Genomic DNA, 19,479 nt, shown 5'->3' with positions numbered 1-19,479 from the left:
TAAGGCCACTGAAATTTTATTGTCATTGTAGAGTTTAATTTATTAATGATGTGACCGTTCATCCCTTGGGTGTTATGCTCATAACGTCCGGTAATAGATTAGGAAGTATATCCGACTGTAAAAATTCCCCCAAATATTTCTACATAGCCCGCAAAAACTGGAAAAAATTACGTAAAAGCCAAATATAAAATATAATATTAATTTCAGATCGATATATTTTTTTTATTACCGATTGCAATTTTTTTCTTGTAATTTGAATAATGGTGAAAAATATAAACAGGCTTCATAAAATTTTATTAATAGACCTCTTTCATTATTCTATTTCAATCGACTACGTCAAACACAAATTTGTTTATTTAGTTTTTTCTTCCAAATGACGACAATATCAGAGTTCAGAGGACAATTGATGGAGAAGATTAACTAGTCCGTATTTATTTAATAATTATTCTACGGTCAATAATTATTCTAAGGCGGGAAAAAACTTCGGACCCGAAGTTGGCGGGCTTCATGGAGTTGGAGCTCCCTATAAGAACGTGCGGCGAGCACGAACCACTCAAACGCCGGCGCTGCTTCAAGCTTTTATTAAGCAACAAGTGGGATATCAAATTCAGTTCACTAGTTACTACCTTACTGTTAGGACCTCTTGAAAAACATAATATTCCAGGTATTTATATTTTTAGAGACTATCACTGTTATTATATTATTATTATTATTTTTATCAAAGTGTTATTTAACGAATAAAATTAAAATTTCATAAAAATAAAAACTTATGTTAAATAAATAGCATTTGTATAAAAAATATGATTCTATTTTATAAAACACATAATTTTTCTATATTTTAACATAGTGTTTTTTTTTTTACACAATAATTATGAAATAATTAAAACAAGTCTTACAAATTTATACAACAAATAACAATTACTACAATTTAACCGTTATAACATATAAACATATATATATATATATATATTAATATATATACTTCTAAATATCTGTCAAAATTAAAAATAAAACATCTCAAATTTATACTTTAAAACGAATTTAATTTTTGTGGAGTAAAAGAAAAATAGTTTATTGTTATTATTCTATGTTTATTGTTAAATATTATTATTATTATTTTATTAATAATTATATCTGGGTTTAAAACCCAACATAAAATAAATAATACAATTATAATGAAATTCAACGTAATGATACAATACAAAAAAATCATAATAATTATAAAGGAAATATTTAATGCACTTTTGGAAATATTACTAGATTGAATTATTTAAACATTATTTTAAATTTTGATTAAAAGTTAAAATGTAAAATTTTCTTTGTTATTTGGTAATAATTTGGTCTGATATTTACTATATATCTATCTATACAAATTAAAGTAACTTTAAAGAAAATTAAATATATACGAATAATATTTTTAAGTAATGATTTCAACGAAGAAAAATTCTAATGCAACTGATTACTTTCTTGATATAAAAAAAAGGATTTAAAATGGAAGGTAGAATATGAAAAAGTAAATTAAAATTTCTGTTTTTAAAATATAATATTATCTTTATCCAGTTTATAAAAATAAAATAATATTGGTACAATTACTTTTTTAAACGATTATCTATGTTTAGCTTAAAATTTTTAGTGTAAAAACATTAATAAGTTTTTAAAATTTTCATAAATGAAACTGGCAACGCAAAATTATCCAATATTACAAACAGCAGAAAAATTTAAAACTTGATAATTTTGAAATTTATTATAAGCATAACGATCTAACTTGTTTATTAATATATTATAAAATTAGTACAAACTAATCCCGGGTCCTAAGTAAGGGTAATTTAAAGATGTTAATGAATAATATTTTCGGCTGTTTGAACAAAAACTTAATGAAAAAAAAACAACTTATCTTTATAGAAAAATCTGAAAATTCTTCCCATCCGGATAACGCCTTTTTAGAAAAGTATTTTTTTCTTCGCATAGCAGGTGGCAAAATACACAATTTAAAAGATTAGACCTCTATTTTTCTAATAAGGTTTGTATACCTATAACCCTAATACCAAAATGGTATTCAGGAAAATATTATTTTTTTTAAAATGTTGTTTTTCAAAGTAGAACATAACGTACCCTAAAAATCTGACAATCATGTCAAACTAAACTGATAAAAGTTGAGGATATATATTGTAAACAATACAAAATTTAAATTCAACAAGAAATATTTCAAAGTTTACAGAGTGTATCCCGAAGTTCTCCGGGGACTTTCATAACCTAATCGACTTGTGAAAATAATGGAAAATGTTCATGTAAACGTACGTCCTAAATTGCGTCGTTTGTGAGTTACGGCTAGTGAAAGATTTCGCTCGGATTTCAGCTACCCCGGTGAAATGAGGTCGTACTGAAACTTTTAGGACATTAATTAAGGGGAAAAATGAGTGATTTCTTATGGTTCTTAATCTAAAAAATCTAATAAAACAGGTCCCAGAACCGTGTCTGCACTAGTTTTTGAGAAATGTGGAGTAAAGACCAATAAATTGGGGTATAAAACCTTGTTTCTCATGTTTGACTTACAAACTTTGTTAAATGGGAAATAAACACATAAAATGCTTAAATAAAAATTGTAGAGAATTTAATTCCGAACAAAATGGTGTAAGTTAAGTTGAACAAAACAAAGAAAATTTAAAAAAAATTCAAATGTTATTTAGAAACAGTACATTAGACCAAAGTGCATTATGCGTACCATTTTATAATAAATGTTCAAAAATGAGCCCGCCATTTTCAACACATTTCTTGGCAAGCTTCTGTACTGCTTTTGTTTTTCTTTTTAGTTCTTCATAGCTGCCCATAAGGTCCTCAGCCGCAACCATAATGCGGACAATTCCTCACAGAATATATTTTTGATTTGAATAAAATATTTTTCATCCATCCTCAGACGTGAAAATCTAAAGATATTAGATCTGGTGATCTTGGTAGTCAGGATTTTAGATCTCCACAAACGATCTACTACTCCGAGGAATGTTGATTTAAGTGAGTGGAAACCGTAGAAGAGAACTGGGAAGGCGCGTCATCGTGCTGGAAGTATACTATGTGTCTCAGCGCTAGAGGAACATCTAAATGCAGCCGCGGCTTTTTTCTTCTTGAAGAAAGTGCAAATAAATCTCAACATTTAAGCGACCAGACAATATGAACGGTCTAAATAGCTGATTATGAAAAAGGTTGCACCGTACATTAACGTTGAATCGATGTTGAAAATTGCCTTCCACCGTACCATGAGAATTTACTTCTGCCCGTGTATGCTCACTGCTAAAGTTGTTGACCCATCTCGAGTGAAATTTGCCTCGTCGGTAAAAAAAACAAACTTGTAATGTTGTCGATTTGTATTTTACCAGTTACAGAACTCCAAGCGAAGCGGACCGTCTCCTGGGTCTAGATGTTGAACTGGCTGTTCATGATAAGGATAACACTTGTTTTGTTTAAGTCTCCTCCAAAACCATCGAATGCGAAATTCCGTCACGCTTAAAAAGACTTCGTGTACTGATGTCTGAACTGCGTTGAACTTTATCGATAATTATTTTATCACTAATAGCTTCGTGTTGGACAGATCATTCGTAGCTGGTACGAATACTCGGTAATGAACCTGTATCCCGAAGACTGCGAAGTCGCACTAATTGTTTTGGGATCTGGAATCCGGCGATTTGGAAAACGTATTTCTTAATCTACTGCAGGTGCTGTAGCATTACCATTACATAAATCCAAAATGAATACATATCAGCGTATTCCTCTGTTGTAAATAAGGACGGCATTACTTCAATCGAAAACCGACTACGTTCAAACTAAAATTCACAGAAAACCTTTGCCAACAACAGCACAGTTCACAGTACCCGATATACTTAATGTACCTTACAGAATGATTTAAACGCTAATACAGTAGTGCGCATTGTTGATCGATGTTATTTTATTACCAACTTTGAAATAATAAATTTTAAAATAATTTATTGTATTTCTGTGATTGATAAAAAGATATCTAAATAATTTAACAGTAGATTTTGGTTTTACCAATTTTTCAGATCACCAAAAGAGTTTAGTTCATGTTTAAATAAGTACTTTTCTGGCAAATGTAGTAATGTACTGTTTCTAAATAAAATTTGAATTTTTCTAACTTTTCTTTGGTTTATTCAACTTACCTTAAACCATTTTGTTTAGAATTAAATTCTCTATAAGTTTAAAAGTTTTATATGTTTCTTTCCCAATTAACAAAGTTATTGTAGGTCAAACATAAAAAACAGGTTTTACCCCAATTTATTGATTTTTACCCCAGATTTCTCAAAATCTACTGCAGAAATTATTCTGAGACCTATTTTATTCAATTTTTGAGGTTAAAAAAAATTAGAAATCACTAATTATTTCCCTTAATTAGCGTCCTAAAAATGTCAGTACGACTTCATTTCACTGGGGTAGCTGAAATTCGAGCGAAATCTTTCACTAGCCATAACTCACAAACAAAACATATTAAAACATATGTTTATGTGAACTTTTTCCATTTTTTTCACGACTAGAATAGGTTAAGTCCTCGGAGAACTTCGTAATACACTCTGTATTGAAATCTGTTAAAGAAATGTGCATTATTTATAATTCAGATCTAAGTTGCAGAATTAAGAAATATATTTTTGAATAAGAATATGTCTATATAAATACATACAAATTGTTAAAAAAAAAAAAAAAAAAAAAAATAGTCAATCACGTCAGGGACTTTCACATTTCAAGATTTGATTATAATAGAAAATTTGTCAAGATTAATGCGGTTAGCATAAGTGTAAAAGGTGTAAACATATAAACTCATCTAAAAAATAATAATACAAGAAAAGAAATTAAATTCAGATGACAGTCTACGTCGCCATTATAAATATAATTTTAAGAGAAATATAAAAGACATTAAAAACTATACTAAAATATTTCTGTTTTATCAATGAGAATATAATCAAATTTTTATTTAACAAGCGTTCTTTACTTTCATCAAAGCGTTTTTAAACGCTTCTGTCACGGTTGAAAAAATCTTTGACATAAGTAAAAAACGCCCGTTAAATATAAGTTTAGTTCGTTGTTTTCTTTAGAAAAACTTAATAGTATTTTAAATAAATATTTTCATCATAATCAGGTTTAAAAACACTACACTAACATTTTAAGAAAATAAACGAACGATTTACCTTTAAATTTTAAAAAACCGGAATACTGATTTCAACAAAAATAAGTAATTTTAATTTCGAAATATCCTTAAATAAAAAAATAAAAATCTTTCATGCAAAAATGTATGCTTTTTGTAAAGATGTTGCACTTCATACATGGATGCGTAAGACTCATTTCAGACAGAACAAAATAATGTCAGATTAAATAAAATTTTTATACAAATTAACGGTAGTATATATATATATATATTTAAGTGGCAAATTCGGACCGAAGGTCCAAGATTTCTTGTTGGCAAGTTCTGAAAAGGACTGTTGGGTATATCTAGCGACATGGCCTGCAGTTCGTAACACTGTAGGCTTGTGTCTGCGTGGTCAGGAGAACGTATCTTCTTGATTTGTCTGACTGCCAGTATCTGGCAGTATATTTTACGGTAGTAAAATATAAATTTAGTCACATCACGATGGGGATTATTTGAATATCGTAATGTATTTTGGAATACTTGGGAATATAGAAGAAAAATTATATTCCTGATTGTTTCTTGAAGGATAAAAATATTTAAGATTAGATAATGTATAATTTTTTATAATTAAAACAATTAACAGTCGTAAATATTTTACTTGCAGTACTTTCTTTTCTTTACATTGTATTTGTGTTTCTTAGCAAACTGATGCATGCAATTACCTTAATCCGAATAAGATCGTTTTTTGAAAAATATTTTAGATAACTTGAAAGTAGGAAGTTATGAAGCTCGTTTAGTAGAACAACTTAATGCATAGATTTCTGTTGCAAGATTCATTTCAACAAAAAATTCTGACGGTACAAAAATGACAGTGTAATAATTTTTGTTTATAATATTTACCAGTTTTTATCTAGGAAGAATTTCATATTTTTTGTGTAATAGGACCAACATAGAGAATTGTTTTTTAATTGATTCGCTACCACATCTTTTTATCACCGAACCTGTAAAGAGTTGATATCAATGACAATTTTAACTCCCAACCTGCGATTTGGCTGATTAGTATTATCGTTCAAACATGTTCCTCATGCCATACAGTTTTGGAATTAAATCTTCTTTAAGGCAATATGTTCAAGGATGACACTTTATTATCTGGAAGAAAAGGTATATATTATAATACAGTGTACTTATACACATCTGACCAAAGAAAATTCTTTTTTCAATAATTTTCAGCCTGTATCCTGGCTATAGATATCCGGATTTTCCTGGAAGGAAATCTACAACCTAGAGAAGCTATTTCTTTCTTTGGATGGTTTGTTTACCACGTTTTGCTGTTTCTTTGAGGGTAAACTATGCTTTTCATAACCGCTGTCTCTTATTCAAGATCCTGTCTTCCCCAAAGTTGTGCAGATTTCGACCTGATGCTCGTTAAGAGGTCGGGTTCTATAGAATTATTGCGTTCTTAGTAATTATGTAGTTAAGTGAGAGCATTTTTACTATGAATCTGGTTCGAGGTAGTTTCCTATTCAATATGTATACGGAAAATCCAACCAAGTGATTAACTGCTTGACAAGTAAAACCCGGATTTCTTGATCTCAAAACAATATATACAACCAATTATAAATTTGCTCATCATAAAAAAACACAATTCACTTTAATCTTAACTAATAAATAAGATCATTTTCTATTCCTGTGTTATTAGACAAGTTATGTTTTATACATTAAAACTCAGTATGAGTTTCTGAATATTTTTTTCATAGTTTATGATGTTTCTTGTTTTTCTTTTTTGAATCTAACCGACTAAGAAACAAGTGAAGCAACATTGTATTCGTTTCTCTATTTTATGAGTGTTTTCTTTTCTGCTCTTATAATAGCTCTTCATTTTTTCTTTTTTTTTTTGCTTTTCTCTTCTGACTACATATTGTTGGTTTATTTTTTCTCCTTCTTTCTGAAACCTTTGAAATCTTGTACTAGTTTTTGAGCGTTGTTCTGTTTATATATTGCACTATTTCTTTAAATATTTTCATTTCTTTTAGGTATTTATGAACTGCTGAGGTCCATTGATTTACGTTATTTTTTTTGTAACTGTTTTCTGAGCCTATCATTCATTCTCACAAAGCGGCCGAAGAATTTGGCTCTTCTTTTTCTGATGGAATCTGATATTTCTCAGTTTCATTGTATCTGTAAGTTTCTTGTCTTTGTTTTTCTCGTGTAACTCCTGCCATAATTTTACTTAATTCTTCGATTTTGTCTTAAAACTTTGTCCTCAACCCTTTTTTTAAAATAAAAGGTCTTATTGTCATTTTCGGCACGGGTAAGTTTATTTTTATCAATGGCAGTGGTTAAAAGGGTAGTTGTCCGTACCCAGAATCTGAGGAAATTTAGAACTTTTCTTTTTGGAAAAAATATTTACGTAATTTGTGGAAATAATAATTCAAATTATTTCTTTTCCTTAAACGGGTTTTAAGAAGTAATAATTAATATTATTTAAGAACGAGTAATTATGCAAGATTTTTTCACTGTAGTAATTTATATGTTACTAATTTCTTCGATTGATTAGAGATAGTGAAGTCAAATTTGTCGGACTGTTTATGTCAAATATCGATCATAAAAATAAATTACAATAAATATTTGGTTTTTCATTATTTGTCTTTGTAAATATTATTATTATGATAAATTTAAAACAGTACTTGAGGTAAAAACAAATCGTTAGAATTGCTTTTTCTGCGAATAATGATGTTTAATTTTCAGTCACTTATTGTGGCGAATAGAAAGAAAACTCATTCGTAAGTTTGGTCGGTTTAGGATGTTGATATGTAGCAGTACGCTCAGACCAGTGAACAGGGTTACGCTACACTCATTTCTTTCCCTATTATGTTACGATTGCATCTGTGCATTACGTAAAGGGACTAGATAGAAAACAATGACCCGTACAATTTTTTTAAATTAGAAAAAATTTGTAATCAATATTTAATTAATCGTGCATAAAATATATCATAAACATATCGCGTTACAGATATAATGTAGATTTTTAATAATTTTTAACTGCACCAATTGATTATTTACTTTTTATTTCTAAGTCAGATTAAGCTGTTTGTTCTATAACTGCTAATTGCGTCAAATTTAAAGATATATATAATCTCTAGTGGAACTGTTCGTTAATTACATCATTAGAGACGTTGTTTTATGAGAAGTTTAAAGCTGAAACTTGCACTCATAATATTTCATTTTAAAAGTAACTCGACAGGAAAAAATTACGAAAATTTACGTTTTATTTCTTACTAAACTTAAACCTATTTAACATATAATAAATGATTCTAAGTAATATTATAGTTACAACTCATGCTTTAATATATCAAATTAATTTTATTTATCTTTTCTTTCAGAATGAGGTTTGAAATAGATTTAAATTATAGTTAAGCTATTTAAGTTTAATTTTACGGCGATGTTAACAGAAGTATCTAAGCGTTATTCGTGTAAAATTTCTTATACATGAGTAGGCTAGGAAAATTTTTAATTTAACTTCAACAAAGTTTTACGTAAGTAAAATGCTTACAAAAAGTTGATGTATATAAAGTTGATGTATTTTATTTTATTATATATATATAATAAAATAAAATACATCTATTTCCTACAATCAACAAAAACATGAGCTCTAAAAAAGTGATTCTTTTCTTACATATTTGTAATTTTGATTGATTAATTAATTATTTCCTTCATTGATCTTCATAAAGAAATTCTTAAAAATTAATATTACTGGCAAAAAATCTTTACAAAATTTTAAACTAAGGATTTGAAATTCTCTTTTTGTTAAACAAAATCCTACAATTTTCTCGTTAAGAAAAAAAATGGAACCTTTCAAAAAATTAATATCCTCGCATATACAGCTTAATTATTTGCAAGTAAATCTAGAAATAAAATTAAAACAAATTATTTTAAACATTAGGATAAATGTTTGTAAAGCATTAGTTTGTAGGATGAAATGTATAACAAATAAGTGATTACAAGCATTAGGAATGTAATAATTGAAAATGCGATTAACAAACAGTGTAGGAGCAAATTTAGGTTAAATAAAATTAAAAAAAAAAGAAAAACTAATAAAAAACAAAATCTACTTCGAAACATCTCATAACAATCAGTCTTTACTAAATGATGTTAAAAAAAAATCTCCCTAAAGAGTAAATAAATTAATTTTATTATTCATTTTTAGTAAGTTACAAAATATTTCTCAAAAAGTTCCCAGCGAATCAAGTTAAATTCATTTTAACAACTAATATCAATTTTCATACATATTCTAATTTATTTTAATTTTTATTGTTTTAATTATTACAGGATACCTAGGATGTTGTTTCCAAAGCTTTAACGATTGATTCAGGTCATCAAAATAGGCAGAACATTTGTGTGGACATAGCCCTTTCGCCGCCTGTCATTTTGAGTGTTTTTTTTTTAATATATATATTTTTTTTTTTAAATTGAGATAAATCAACGAAATTAAATGTATATTTACCCAACAATATCTTCTATAAAATAAGTACGTTTAAAAACTTTACCTTTAGAAATTACAAAGTTCGGGCATGTAAATATTTCAATCACTAATAGCTTCATAAATAGTAGTTTCATCTAACTATGTTTTTAGATATAACCTGCTTACATACAAATAATAATTTAAGTATGGAGTGCCCTATATACGGCTATAGTTATTTAAATTAAATTCTCAAAATGGCCTCCGTTTGCTTGGATACATGCCTAAAGATGATGTTATTTCAGAGATTCCTATCAATCGATGTTCTCCATTTCCAGTTTTAAAATGTTGAAAAGCGTATCATTTCTTCTTTCAATTCATTTCACGTTTCTGTTCGCTGTATGAGGTCCGGCGCCATCATGCTGAATTTTATATTTATTATCACAATAGATAATTATTATTATTAATTTTATTTTATTATAATTATTATTAATAATTTTTATATCAATCAGTTAAGGAAGCGTATTATGGACCCGTTTTAAAAGTTTTATCGTAGCTGGGCTGTTTTTCAAGCGATTTTAACACATAATACCTTATTTTGTTCACAAATCATGCATAAGTGGATGAAACTAATCTGTACACAGCTACTAACGATGAAAAACAAATTATGAAAATTTTAGTAGCTGTTTTTAAAATCTTTATGATAAAGTTTTCAAACGCATTTATTTTATAGATGTTGGGTAAATACACACGTATTTTATTAAAATATTTTGATCTGTTTCTAAAATATACATTTCATTGAAAAAAATACAGAACGGCGGACAGACGGAAAATGAATCGAGGGTAAGGCGTTTGTCCATGTAGATCTTTTTGTTTACTGTAACGCACTGAATCATCCTTCAATTTTTGAAAACTACTTCCGTGCTACTCTGTATATCTTTTGAGAATTTAATTTTTCATATATACTACTTATTTAGGAACTCCATAATTTCACCATATATATATATATATTCATACACGAGATGTGATATAAAATAAAAAAGTAATAAATAAGTAAATTATTTTTGATAAAAATTAAAATTCTCGTTATCAAAAATAATTTACTTATTTTAGAACAAATTCTACTGCCTCTCGTTTCATGCCTAAAATTTCAGTAAAAGTTGTTTACACGATCTATAAGAGAGTCCCACATATTCAGCAACTACTCTAAATATGATTTGACGAATACTGTTCATAATGTACATTATTTTGTCGATATTTTCATCTATTGCTGATGTGCAAGAACGTTCAACACTTTTGTAATTTTCAATGACTTCACGGCCTTCTTGAAACCCTTTGTTATCGCTCATTAGTCCATGTGTAGACATAACATCCTCACCAAAAGCTTTCTTTAACATCACCACTGAACTTTATTCTATTTTTAACATAAAATTTCATGCGAATCCTTTGTTGTCACTTACAAGCAAAATAAATCGCCACTCGTATTTACTCGGCTAAAAAATTTGAACTTCGCTAATAGAGCTGAAAATATTGTTATACAGTATAGACAGTTCTGCCATCGCATGGGAAAAATAATTAGTCGATAAGAGGTAGGGTACAGAATTAAGAATTCTTGTTTTTTTTTATTACATTTCATTTATTGAACCGCTTTTTAATTTTTTTTTTTGTATTCCGATTGATAAAGTTTTAAATAATGATTAAATCTGGTTTTTCTGATTAACAAAAAAAAGTTAATTTGTCCCATCTATTACTTTCATTTGTCTGATGAATGGAATCGTTTCATGAAAATCATTGCAGCTATATATGGCCACAAAAACGCATCACTCAAAAAATAAATAAAATGTGTGAATTTCTTAATTTTTTTTGGTAATAAATTAAAAATAGAAGTTTGATGTTTTATATAATGGCCCAGTCATCGTCAAAATCAGTGATCTTTCCTCTCATATCTGAGAGTTGGTGACCCGATTCATAACCCGCCGACAATTTTCAACCATAGCTCACGGTCCTCTGCCATTTGAATCAATGTGCCTAACGTTTCTCCAGTCACCTATTCAACTTGGTCCAGCCATCTTTTCGCCAGTATTCCGCAGTGAACACTACCCTCAGTTTTTTACTGTATGACTAGCTTATCAAAATGTTCGCCGAGCCTACGGATTATATGGCCGAAAAAGCGGTGGATGCGCTGGAAATATATTGCGGACAATCTTCTCTATGTACCCAGCTCGTTTATAATTGAGTTGTTTGTCCTCTTTTTCGTTCACGCGACGGGGAGCATTCTTCTATTCACATTTCGAATTCATGGATTCTCCTCCGGTTTTCCAACTTGATGATCCAGAACTCACGCCAATTTATTAGTCATTTTCAATGGCCCAGAAAGAATCATTTAAAAATAAAAAATATATTTATCGCTAATAGCAAAACAAAAATTCTGAAACAAATTCAAACAAAAATAGAATACATTCCTGCGTAGTGTACGTTGAAGTACGTTGCGTAGTGATTTGAAATAAAATCAAAATTATTTGTATTCACTTCAATCAATCGAAAAAGTATGTTTGTATTATTTATCATTTTGTTATCGTGCATATACCACATATATTTTAATACATAAGAAATCAAACTAAAAGAATAAGAGTAAATAACAATATACCTACTTAACAATTGTTAAAACTACAATAAAAGCAATAAGAGATAAATATTAAATATTGAAAAACATGACTGCCGAAAAAGAACATTGCTGATAACCATTGCTCTTTAGTTCCAGTTTTGTTCCATCCTGATTTTGTATTAACTAGTAAATACCCCGTTGGAATTTTATCATCGGACGATTGTTTGCAGAGGTATTATAAGAGCACCCCACTGCACCTTCTAAAACAGCGCCCCAGGGGTACCCCGTTTGTTACCAGTTGATGGTGATGATCGGTCTAACCTCGCACGAGGTGCTCGCATCACCTCACCATTCTAGCCTCACACGCAGTCCCCGTGGGAAACCCATTATTATTAAACAGACATTTTTTAGATTTATTTAATACTATTTTATTTTATTTAAGGTAATTTAATTCTATTATTTTTGTAATATTATTCATTCGATTGATTTGAATCATTCAATTCAAAAACAGCTAATACAGTAACAGAGGCTCATAGTTCACAGTTCATTAATTCAATTCATTAAAGTTTATGCTTCAATCGACAAATCTTCACTGCTACATATATTTTTATAAATATACATATAGTAACAGAGGGTCATAGTTCACAGTTCATTAATTCAATTCATTAAAGTTTATGCTTCAATAGACAAATCTTCACTGCTACATATATTTTTATAAATATACATACGCATATATAAATATTTAAATAGCCTACGACACTTCCAGAAAAGTACGGATTCCAACGCGGGGTAAGTCAGTTCGGCCGTTGAGCTGTTACGGGGTGGCACATACATTCCTTTTTGGCCAGTCGTGTAAAAAAATATCAGATCATTTAATCGACAATATTTTTTTTCACAATTGAGCAAAATTATTAAGGGTATATTGATAAATCTAATTTAAAATCTTGACAACTTTCTGCAACGAAATTTATTTATTTTTTTTCTGAACGGATTAAGGCTTCCTCCGATTTTCTTTGATTCTTTTACATAAATGTAAGAACAGTTCTTTTTTTAATCGTAGAATAGCGCACCTATCAATCCCTGGCGTAATCTGTGTAATATATATGTATATTTATATAATACAAATACTTATTTATTAGTTTTCATAAATTATTTCTTCACTGACGTAGTTGTATCTGACTGTAAAAAGATATTATCCCGTATTTTTATAACATTAAAATCGTGTGTTCGATGTAAACAATCTACTGGTATGAATCTGAACGATAGGAATAGAGAAAAAAAGAGGCAAACTTCATTTGGATAAAGATGCTGAAGAAAACTGCAGAAAATTAGTTGGAAAACCGTGTAACGTGTTAGAAATGTAGCACAGTTTATATAAGATAACGAATAAATTAATTAATTAGAGGGTTATTAGATTATAATGTTTTAAATTGGAGTAAAAATAAAATAGAAAGGGAAGATTAGAAGATAATTTTAAGAAAGAATAAAGGGAACTGAGGAAGACGCCGGTTCAAATATGTAAAATAAATATCGGAAGATGATAAGTGCAAAACTTAAATTGAAATAAAAAAGGAAATAAACGACTGGAGAAGTGCTGCAAACCAAGCGATGGGTTGAACACCAAAGAAGAAGAAGAACCGTAGTTTAATTCAAAAAATTGTTTTATTTCTTTATTTTTATTCTAATATTAAACTTTATTTGTGAATTATAAATATAATTTATAAGCAAGGAGTAATGGTGGTACTAAATAAGACAAAAAATTGTGGGAATTGCATCGAATAATTTTAAAAGCATTTTGCTATACGTATAATGAAAGAAACATATTTTTCTTTTATGATGTACATGTCAAAATAAAAAGTAAAACAAACATCTCTTACGTACTACTATATTTGTAAAGATGCATAGGAAAAAAATATGATTTATTGCATACCTTACAACTTGGCACAACGTCTAAATGGGCTACTTTTTTCAAAGTAATATCCCGCAATATGATGATGTGATATCTGATATTTTCTAGAGCAAAATGCATACGTATTTTTATTTTTAAAATTTTAATGCGACTTAATAATTTTATATCATCTACTTAAAATAATTACTTTTTTTGTGAAAATTATTCTTCCCACATCATTTAAAAATTCTTTCTTTAATTTTTTAGTCTACCTCTTTTTTTTTATGATCAATTCACCAGCTTGCAAATGGAAATATGGTATTAAAATCTTTTAGCGTGTAGAAGAATTCTAAATCTGACTGGGATTCTGTTCCCGGACATTCCGAATGAAATGCTGAGATCCGCCTCGGAAGTCGGAAGAAAGTTGCTCATGCGTATTTAAAAATTTTTTATTTTTCAAAACATCGTTTTCAACAAAGAATTTTTTCCAATTAATAATATTTTCTTGTTTAATTAAATTTAAATTATTTAAAATTAGAATTAAGGAACGAAGGTTTTGTTTGTCTTTATTATTATTTTTATTTATTAAGCTTCAAACTTAGTATAACTTACTATTTTAAACTGTATTAATAAACCTAAATTTATTTTTTTTATTTTATTAAAAAAATAATAATAAATAAGAAACGATAATAGTAACTTAATCTTATTAAACTAATCTTAAATTTTTGGATGAAAGAGTTATACTTTGAATAATTTAGAACTATTCTAGGTAATTAATTTTAGAAAACGGCCGAGTTAAATCAACTTTTCGTAAATTTTAAAAAGTTAAAATGGTATGAAAGGCTTTGCACGACTAACTCTTAAGAAATGAAATACAAGTATGTGTAATTTCCTCATCGAATATAATATAGTCGAATATTATTAAAAATTTCGGTAAAAATCTAGAAAATTACTTAATTTTTACATCAACCTATCAATCCCTTTACAGTGTGAGTGGCTCCCGTTAGATGTTGAAACGAGGTGCGCTTAACAAATGAGCTTTAATAAAATTTTGTTCTATTCACCTAGCCGTTTTTTGTATAATATATAACCGTACAAACAAGTAAAATACAAAACAAATAAAATACTTTTTAAAAAACAATATAATATTAAAATTACTGACTAAAATTATATTGTTTTCATTATCGAATAAAACATAAACATTGATGAAATCTCTATATAAATAAATAAACAAAAGCAAATGTGACAGTCTATTAATATAAACACACGATTGAGATACATGTTTAATAAAGTACTTGTATCATTTAGACAAAAAAAAAAAATAATAAAGAAAATAATGAACTGAACGAAAAAAACGATAATATATCGAATAAAAAAAAAAAACAAAGCAAAGTATAGAAATAAAAGACTTAACACCGTTATGCAGTATTTACTTTAATAAAATAATGGGTGACCAATTAAACTTTCAGACAGTTTTAATTTATTTAAATGTATTTTCCTGTTGTAGAAATAGCAGGCATTTAAAGGTTGTCTAATGATTAAATTTTCACCATTTTCGATAAGAAAATTTTGTCCTTCAACGAATTTTTTTTTTCTTGTTTAAACTCCGAGTCGGCAGTTAAGGATTTTTTCCGCAGAGGATGAGATGGATGCTTTGTAGCGTGTGTGAAAAATGCCATGCCTGACCGGGATTCGAACCCAGGACCTCCGAGTGAAAGGCCGAGACGCTACCATTCGCGCCACGGAGGCCGGCATCGATGTAAGACCTTTCTTTTTCCTGTTTAGCCTCCGGTAACTATCGTTTAGATAATTCTTCAGAGGATGAATGAGGATGATATGTATGAGTGTAAATGAAGTGTAGTCTTGTTCATTCTCAGTTCGACCATTCCTGAGATGTGTGCTTAATTGAAACCCAACCACCAAAGAACACCGGTATCCACGATCTAATATTCAAATCCGTTGGTAAGAACTTAATCACTGGACAATTTTAAATGCCTGCTATTTTTTCAACATGAATTCAAACTGTCTGATAGTTGATTGGCCACCCATTATTTTATTTAATTAAATATTACATAATGACGTTTAATCCTTTATTTCCATCCTTGTTTTCTTTTATTTCAGTTCAATTTATTGTCGTTTTTTCAGTTCAATTTATTAATTTTTGGCAGACGTATTTTTTATTTTTTTTATAATTGTTTTTATTTTTTAATACCTTTTAGTAATCATCGAGAAAAATTCACGATTCGAAAACTTATGAATAACATCTATTTAACGTACTGAGCCAAACGAGGAAAATAAACATTTCAATTTATTTATTTAATTGGCGAGTACCAATCTAAACTTGGTACTCCGAATTCTCAAGCGGTTGAGTTCCTCGAGAAACTTTTATCGTGAGATTATAAAACAATTTTCTGGGATCGAAACAACTAATGACTAAACTCTCCAACTGTCTCACGAATTTGGTTTTGTTCCATCGCGATTTTGTATTATACTAGCAAAGTTTGAAAATCGGAAGATTGGTTGCGAAGATATAACAAAATTTTCGAATAACCGTGATCTCTCTTTTTTCTGTTTAGCCTCCGAAACTATCGGAAGGTATTACTTCAGAGGATGAATGAGGATAATATGTATGGATGTAAATGAAGTGCAGTCTTCATTCTCTGGTCGACCATTCCTGAGATGTGTGGTTAAATGAAACCCAACCACCAAACAACTCCGGTATCCACAATCTAGTATTCAAGTCCTATAAAAGTAACTAACTGCCTTTACTAGGATTTGAACCTTAGAAATCTTGACTTCGAAATCAGCTGATTTACAGTAACAGTGATCTGTTAGATAGAGAGGATACCTAATAAATGCAAAAGTTAACCTTCAATCTACTAACAAATGCCCCGTTCGAATCTTGAAAATCGGACGATTGTTTGCACAGATATTATAAGAGCACGCCATTGTACCTCCCAAAACAGTACTCCAGAGGCACGCCATTTGTTACCAGTTGATGGTGATGATTGGTCAAACCTCGCACAAGGTACTCGCATCGCCTCACCACTCTAGCCTCACATACAGTCCCCACGGGAAGCCTATTATTATTATTAAACAGAGATTTTTATCAAATAAAATTTTTTTGATTTATTTAATAATATTTTTATTTTATTTAACGTAAATTTAGTTCTATACCATTTTAGAAATTTTATTTATTTGATTGATTTGAATCGTTCACTACAAACCCAGCTAAGACAGTGATAGAGGTTCACAGTTCATTAATTAAATTCAATAAAGTTTGTGCTTCAACTGGCAAATCATCTCTATTACACCTATATATATAAAAATGTTAAGTTCGTTTGTGTACGGCTTCAAAAACTCAAAATGCTCTGCACCGATTGAGCTCAAATTTTAGAACGATATATAACCCGCATCAAAGATTGTTTTCATCTATTTTTAATAAATCTATCTATCTATTTTTAATTTGGAAAAGTAAACAAAGGAAAACCAATCAGATCAATGCAAGATGGCCGCTGTCAAGCACAACGACCAAATTTCTTTGAATTATATTTAACAGCTAAAACATCTGTATATTATTAAAAAAAAAAACACGATAAAAAAAATTTTAGCACGATATATAACCCGCATCAAAGATTGTTTTCATCTATTTTTAATAAATCTATCTATCTATTTTTAATTTGTACAGTTTTTTAATAAATAAAAGGCTAATAAATCAGATGGAAATGTAAACAAAGGAAAACCAATCAGATCAATGCAAGATGGTCGCTGTCAAACACAACGACCAATCACAAAGAGCCCGTATGGCCGTTGCCAATGTAAACAAAATCACAACTGATTAAGTAACAACTTTCTTTGAATTATATTTAACACCTATAACATCTGTATTTTATTTTTTAAAAAAACACCAAAACAAAAAGAAAAGCCACCAAGAAGGATGACTTACAGTAAATAAATTAAAACACCTAACTTTCTTTTAGCCCAGATAGACTTAAGACTATGCAAACAAAAAAAGTCGAAATAACCAAATACACAGAAAATAATATCCCTACATAATGACCAAAAAATTCTTTGTTAGGTTATTTTTTTACATATATATGACCAAACAATCGTTTTTTGGTCATTTAGCGTTCTTTGCTATGTAAAAGCAAAGAACAAAATTCACAGATAGTAACACTTAAACCACACAACTAAGTATTCGTTTTTTTTTTCTAACCTCCGAAACCACCGTTATGCATTGCTTCAAATGATGATATGAATGATTTATAGCGTATGAAAATGCCATGCCTGACCGGGATTCCAACTCGGAACCACCGGATTAAAGTCCGAGACGTTACCACTCGCGCCACGGAGACCGGCAAACATATTCGTTAGGAGCCAAATAAAAACACGACTTACCAATATAGCGTTGTGTATCAAACCAATTTTATACGGACTATAATTACTTTTAATACGCGAAACCCTTTGCAATGATTGAACATTAACTTAAACCTCTTAAAAATTATTCCTTTTGAACTAAGCCACATTTTGATATCATTGTTTTTCTATAACACGGCTGGATTCTTTTCGTTTAATGATAAGAAGCGTTGTCGAAGACAGTAACCGAATTCTCTTCCAAAGGACATAATACACCGCTAAACTATTTCTAAATAATTCAAATTCGTGTAATTTTTTTACGAATCGCGTTTTTATCAAAATCTCACCTTTTTATCAATTGACCTGCGGGGTTTTGTTTTCTTTGGAGACCGTAATTCATTAGTAGATTCATACTCTAGAATCACGTTGTACACTGAAGCAGCACAACTTCTACTTACGTTAGAAGTTTATTAACATCTGAAATCAACGCCGTTTGATTATTCTGTAATTTGTAAGCATTACTCTGCTTTTGTAAGTATTTAAAATGATGTGTTTTTTCGCACGACTTAAGGGCTTTTTTTCGCAGCCCACAAATCTTTATATATAAAAATGTTGTTCGTTTGTAAACGCTTCAAAAACTCAAAATGTTCTGCTCCGATTGAGCTCAAATTTTAGCACGATTTATAACCCGCATCAAAGATTGTTTTTATCTAGTTTTCGCATCAGTCACATACCCGCGACCGCGAGAAAACATATTTTTTAACGGTCAGTTGTGTACCAGTGACCGCGCCATCTGCCGGAAGCGAGGGGAACACTCGCCATACTAGCTAACGATAACCGCAGTCATATGTGAAACAATACCTGTTCCCAATTACATTGTTTATTAACAAAAAAAAAAACGTATCCACTTGCATCTGATTCAGATTATTATATAATCTGAATTAAATATTCACTTTAATCGAGGTACTTTTGTGTGATCGTGTCGTGATTGAGCTGCGCCTTTCACCAAGCTCTGAATTTATTAGAAAACGACCAACAGTGGGATA

At 29.4% G+C, this 19,479-nt stretch overlaps 1 protein-coding gene across 1 annotated transcript in view; it reads left to right on the top strand.

Annotated features, from left to right (window-relative positions):
* The first annotated feature begins 504 nt into the window (after window positions 1-504).
* Window positions 505-19,479, top strand: part of Akh (Adipokinetic hormone) — a 44,364-nt gene continuing 25,389 nt past the window's right edge. The window contains exon 1 of the mRNA XM_075365328.1: window positions 505-664. The gene's annotated coding sequence lies outside the window, so the exon portion shown is untranslated. The remainder of the gene's footprint in view (window positions 665-19,479) is intronic.

Source organism: Lycorma delicatula, chromosome 5 (assembly GCF_047948215.1).
Source record: "Lycorma delicatula isolate Av1 chromosome 5, ASM4794821v1, whole genome shotgun sequence".
Lineage (NCBI taxonomy): Eukaryota > Metazoa > Arthropoda > Insecta > Hemiptera > Fulgoridae > Lycorma > Lycorma delicatula.
The sequence above is the reverse complement of the archived record's forward strand: the minus strand, read 5'-3'. Positions and strand labels throughout refer to the sequence as shown.